General features: G+C 37.6%; 1 long non-coding RNA gene across 1 annotated transcript; it reads left to right on the plus strand.

Moving 5' to 3' along the window:
• The first annotated feature begins 292 nt into the window (after positions 1-292).
• LOC111391665 lies at positions 293-1,703 on the plus strand. The gene is made up of 3 exons (XR_002702147.1): positions 293-392; positions 477-561; positions 1,452-1,703. It is a non-coding gene; the product is annotated as an uncharacterized LOC111391665 (long non-coding RNA).
• Positions 1,704-6,563: the final 4,860 nt, after the last annotated feature.

Consider the following 6,563-nt stretch of genomic DNA (forward strand, 5'->3'; position numbering starts at 1 on the left):
AAATTTGTTTTCCTTCAGCTTTTGTCTTTGTTGTTAAATAAAAGAGGGACGCATTTCTGAAAATTTGAGTTATTCAATGATGAAGAGTCTCTGTATTCTACTTGCAAGGTGAAAATGAGAGAAGAGGTGATGAAGTTCGTCTAATCACAATTTTAATTACAATTATGCTCGAACGTTTACATGCAAAAAGTTCACTGATATTCCTTGGAGAGAGAGAGAGAGAGAGAGAGAGAGAGAGAGAGAGAGATTGTACATTTTATGTTTTGATTGAAAACTCTCTCTTTTACATTTTTTACTTGAACAGGTGCCAACAGATATTTTTACTTGTGCTTGAATGACTTGATTGCACTTGGAGGGGGTGCAAACTTTGCTTTATGCCTGAATGAAGATCTGTAAGTCCTTTGTCAAGCATATTTGTTAATGTTACCTGTAAAGAACGTAAATTTCCTGACCTCATTACTTGTTATTCTATGAAGGTTATCTGGATCCAGTGGTCCGTGCGAAACATTTGGGAACTTGTGTTTGGCTCATGATCAAGAGTTTGAAATAAAGAATGTTGAGGTAATGATTTTTTACTCCCCGTCATCAATTTCATTACCGTTTGGCCCCCATTTTGTGGAAATGAAAATGGGTGGAATAATATTTTTTTGAAAAATGAGAGGTTGAAAAAGATGGAAAAGTTTTCAATTTACGTGTAATATTATTTTATGACAGATTGTGTGGTTAAAAATAGGGGAGAGAAAAATAAAATGAAATGTAATGGAATGGAAGTTATTGGGGGCCAAACGGGTGCTAAGAAAATTATTCTTCTTATCCACCCAGCTTAGTAATATGCAAAACATCGATAATATATAGTTCGTGATGTGTAGTTTCTCACAGAAAAATCACTTTGAGGGCTGGTCATTTTTGGCTAATTTTGCCAAACAAGATTGAAATTTTTCAGAAGTTACTCTTTGTTTTGGTTTTTTCAGGTCTAAAACTTTCCAAAAAATATACTTTACTTTTTTGAAGCTTAGCCAAACGAGCTCAACTTGTTGGGTTGTTGCACCAGCAAGACTTTTTCTTCTACCCCTTCCCCCTGCCCAGAACGCTGTTATTGTATTTGTACCCAAGAAGCTGGTTTTCTCTGTGTTGCGACTCTATTAATAGCCTGCATTTCCAATTATTGATTCCCTAGCTTTAAAGAGTTTTTTTATGACAGAAATGTATCTGGACTTTTATTGCAATATTTGAAAACTGCTTTACCAGAAAAATGAAAATACATAATGGTCATCTGCAAAGATCGAACTTTTAGAGCATGTTTAGAACACACTTAAGTTTCTTTCTATTCTTTAATACTGGTCAATGCTGAACGAACCATTAATGTAGTTTGCAAGGTTCTTTGTTCTTGAAAGTGATCGTTTTATTCTGAACGTTCACAGAATTTTACCTTCCTTTTCTTGTCTTTGCAGCTGTGGGGTTTTTCACATGTTTCTCAATACCTTAATTGAAGCAGCAAGAATTCGGATTATGTTTTGTCCATCCTTACAGATTATCCAAACTTTTGACAGTCCTTTTGGTGTTTAGTGAAAAATGTTAAAAGTAGCCTCTCCCTTTCGAGGATGATTTGTTCTGTACAAGTTTATATTTTTGCTATGGTAGGGAACCATTATTCCTTTTACCGTATTTTTTTATTCAAGATATGTTCATTTGCATGAAAGAAATAATTTGCTTACTTGTGTCACATGGCTTTCAAGAATGCTTTCCGTCGATAAAATTGTATTACGAGACCTTTTTACATTGTAAGCACTGTACATATATATTAAAATCTCCATAGAAGCCTAATACTGTACGAGTTCAAAAATTGTATTTACAAATGCTTAGCAGCATAACAGCAAAGATAACTCAATAAGACACTCAACAGGGTCATATTTCAGAAAACAGCACGGTAAAAAATTTAGTCTTCACCATTTGCTATTCATTTTCACATACAAATACTTAAAATGGATTCGAGGACAGACGTCTAAGAGTTCCCACTTGTGTTTGTTGAAGGCTTCCCATTTGAAGTACTAGTTGTTGGGGTTTCTGTTGCTGCAGCAGAGGAACCTTTGCTGTTCAGTTCATCAAAATTTGCTGGATCTAAGTAAGACTGGTATGGAGGCATCCTTGAAAGCAAGCGACAAACTTAGCTGTTGCACGGCATATAAAAACAGTAACATAGTTTTCTGAAAATAATCGACTCCTTCGTACCTGCTTGCTGTTATGGTCTGGCCATCTATATTCATCTTCACATCAAATATATTGCCTGCAACAATGGCAAAATTTTTTAACAATAAGACAATAACCATAATGAACACACTAGCTTGAGATTTCCAGCAATCATACGAAAGATAGGAAAAACAAGGTAGACAACATAACTTTAGTGCTATCCAAGAATGTGTAAACCATTTCTCAGTCTAGTTAATATGGAATTTGAGAATAGGTGTTGGCCTGTAATATTCTATTTGGGGAACACATACAGAGTGCAGATTGTGACTGAGATTCTTAAATTTCCTGTAGTGTGACAGTTCAATCCATATTTTCAGACTTGTGAACACAGTTTATTGCTTGTTATATCCAGGGAAAGGTATTGACCTCCAAAGATAGTTTTATCTGAGAAGTACTTTGACATCAAGTAACGTTTATAATCAGCCTCGTACTTCTGGAATTTATCAATTTGTTCCTTGTCATCCATGTCCCTATACAAACAAGAGGAAGATAATTAAATAATTCCACACAAGAATTAAGTGACATGAACTAAAAATGGCTGCACATTAAATTTTGCAGCAACAAATGAGAATCCTAGAGAAAATGAAAATTACTATATGGTTGGTGAAACACAAAAGTTTGGATTTCCTATCAAGCCTTATGAGTACATATAGTCTTTTGTACTTGCCTTGGACTACCTAGAATAATACGATTTTGAATCATCCTCTCCTTTTTTCATTTCAACATTTGTGTTGGTATGATATTTGTAAGAAAGAAAAATTTTCATATGTCCTCATCTTCTTGAAACAACATAGGTATTACAATTTTTACACAGGGACGGCTAGTATGCCTCGAAACTAAATTTCTGACTAGCCCAGTAGCTGATGAAACAAATGGACATATTAACCACAGCAATACAACTTTCATATTGGAAGTTCTTATGAAGACAGTTTTTTCATACTATTGCCTGATGACTACCGCATTACAACTTCGTGTCCTGTGCATGCCACAGGCCAACGAAAGCAAATTCATTTGTGTAGATATGGGATTCCCAATTTCCCATTCAGTAACATCTGTTATGCTTCATTTTCAATAACTACAGATGCTTTGCCACATTTTTGCACTTGCATTTTTTTCACTGTAAACAGCAAAGTAAGGTGCTAGATCCCGTAATTCACAAGTCTCACAAAAATAAAACTAAAAAAAATAAAAAATAGTTAACGTGTGATAAGTACATTGTTACCAGATACATGGCATGGGCCAAGACATATATAACGACATTGATATGAATTTCCAGTGAACATTTAAGACATTTTTCTGTTGTCCCTTGAGAACATTTAGTCATTTACCCATTTCTAGGATTAAATTCATCAATCCCTATGGTTCATTGTTCCCATTTTTATGCCCATTTCTGTAATTGATGCAGACAACTACTTTAAAAAAGGTGATGATATTTTAAGCCCAAAGACCCCCTTCAAAATCAAATCCCTTTCTAGGTAAAAATTTTAAAATTGATTTTCTGAATAATGAAATACAATTGAAACCAAAAATTTTTTTTAATGAATTTTTCGTAAGTGAAGGCGTGTGCATGGACATCGACAAATCACAAATAATTACAGAATATGCTTATAAACATCTAATTAAAAGAAATCCGACCAATTCATTATGCGTAAGTTTCCGGTGAACTCACTCAAATGGGTCTTTGGTGGATCCTTTGTTTTGCTCCTCAGAACCCTTAATTTCACTCGAAACACCCTTCAAAAAAGAAAAAAGAACGCAGTGATCACGTGCCTAAAAAGCTTATTGAGAAAAACAAAAAGTTTAATGCCGCCACATAACGAGATGAAGGAACGCAGCAGTTGTTGATGTTGTTTTGGAAAAGGAAAAGAAGTGTTAGAAGGGTGACTGAGCCTAAATTCCATTAGATTTTTTATCCTTTTTTGGGGATTTTTTAGGGCTAGATTTTATACTATAAATACAAGGTTCCTCTATCAGTTTTATAGAAGTCTTTTGCTGTATTGTGCTCTCCTTTCGTAGTGAATTAATAAAACATCGTTCCTTCTGCCAGTTCTTTTTTTACTTACTTTAATTTTGTTCTTGAGTTATTTGTGATCTTGTTCAATAATTCAATTACAACAAGTGCAATTCATTAAATCTCAATTCCTGCATTATTGGTCAATCGGTCTCAACAAGTGGTATCAGAGCGGGGTTATTGGTGGATTTTTGGCCTGAAATGATCGGAAAATCGTCTGAAAATTACTAGAAAATCAGAAAACGAATCTGTCCAATTTTTCGATTTTCTGCTGGATCTGTTTTTGCATTTTCTGGTCAAACCAAAAAGGGTTTGGAGAAACTAACACCACCAGTGGACTCAGCAGGCAGAAACGGTCCAGAAAGGTCACAGGTCGTCGGCACGTTTTCGGCCAGTCGCTGGCGGTGGAACTCCGGCGAGGAGATTGGCAGCGCATGCGGCGGTTTCCAGCGACGTTGTCTTCAAGTAGTTTTCTCTGGACGACGAGACGGACCTTGTGGTGGTGTCCAATTTTAGTTTTGGGCAAAATTGTGGTTCTAGACTATTTTGCCCCTTGCACGTTCGGTATTTTTCAATTTTTGGTGTTGTAGGTTGCAAGTTCGTCGTGATTAGATTGAGATTTTTCAGAGATGAATTTGTTGAAGTATGGAATTTCGCTATTAGATCGCAATACAAGATTTTTGATGTGGCAAGTAAAGGTGAGAGCTGTGTTGACGCAGATGGATTTTAATGATGCTTTGCTGGGTTTTGATAGGATGCCAACAAACTTGTCTATGGAGGAGAAACAACGGAAGGATCGGAAGGCTTTAGCGCAAATCCAACAATTTGCTGCAAGATGTTTTGAAGGAGAAAACAGCGGCTGCTTTGTGGCTCAAGTTGGAGCAGTTGTGCATGACAAAGAGTTTGACGAGCAAACTGACTCTAAAGCAGAGGTTGTATTCTCATCGCATGGCGGAATGAGGGTCATTGCAGGACCACCTTGCTGTGTTCAAGGAGATCGTTGCAGATTTGGAGACGTTGGAGGTAAAATATGATGAAGAGGATCTAGCCTTGGTCCTATTGTGCTCGCTACCCAATTTTTTTCGTCATTTCGTGATACTATTCTGTATAGTCGTGACACGTTATTCATTGAGGAGGTATACGACGCCTTGTTCTCAAAAGAGAAGATGTAGTTGTTGGTTGGAGATCCTGCATCTAGGAGTTGGGATGCTCTTATTACTCATGATGATCGATGGAGGGGTAGATCGAAGGTGAAGTACAACAATGTGTATTGTTATTACTGCAAGAGGAAAGGACACATCAAGAAAGATTGCGACAAGTTGCAAGGTAAAGGTAATTTACATGCAAATCATGCGGGGCAATCAAGTAATTCGAACGAGTCTAATATTGCTGAAAATTTTTGTGATGATGGAGATGTGATGTTGGCTGTATCTGATGGGGAGTCCAAACCTGAGGAATGGATTTTGGATTCTGCTTGTTCGTATCATATGTGTCCCAATAGGGCTTTGTTTCAAACATATGAGACGGTGAAGCAATGTGGAGTTGTCATGGGAAACAACCAATCTTGTCGGGTTGCAGGAATCGGTCGGGTCAGATTGAGGTTACAGGATGAAACAGTGAGGACACTTGATCAGGTCCGCCATGTTCCAGACTTGACAAAGAATCTCATATCACTGAATACCTTGGATGAAAAAGGGTACAAATTTTCAGGTAGAGGTGGAGTCTCGAAGGTTCGAAGAGGTGTCCGGGTTGTACTAGAGGGACGGAGGAAATTCCAGTTGTACATCTTACAGGGGAGCGCAGAACCAATTCAGAGACATTTGGACAAGTTCAGCACCGTGATGGACATTCAATTTGGTACAGTACCTCTCGGGTTTGGCTCTAGGTCAATTAAGAACTTTGCTCAAGGGAGTGTTGGTGATTCCTCTTTGCCACCAATTTTAGCGGATACACTGTGTTCTTGTAATGCCAATGGACTCATGGAGCGTAGGTACAGTTTTGGAGATGTCTGTAATGCTTTAGAAATCATTGAAGGTGACAATATTGGCAAGGGACCTTCTGATTGTGCATTTGGTGTGGCTTCTGCTACAGGGTGTGCTTCGACCCTGTCCAGTGATTGTTAATTCGAGGAGGAATTTTGGGAACTCGGGTTTGGGTTCGGGTGTCGCGTGTGGACGCCAAGTGGAGGAACATGTTTTCGTGGAGAGTTTGGTTACTGTGTTGAGGAGCTTGGTTATTCTGATACAGACGGATCATTTCTCAAGGTGGAGAAATTTTGGAACTTCGTTCGTTGCACCGAAATTTG

This window comes from Olea europaea, unplaced genomic scaffold, assembly GCF_002742605.1.
Source record: "Olea europaea var. sylvestris unplaced genomic scaffold, O_europaea_v1 scaffold810, whole genome shotgun sequence".
NCBI classification, from domain to species: Eukaryota; Viridiplantae; Streptophyta; class Magnoliopsida; order Lamiales; family Oleaceae; genus Olea; species Olea europaea.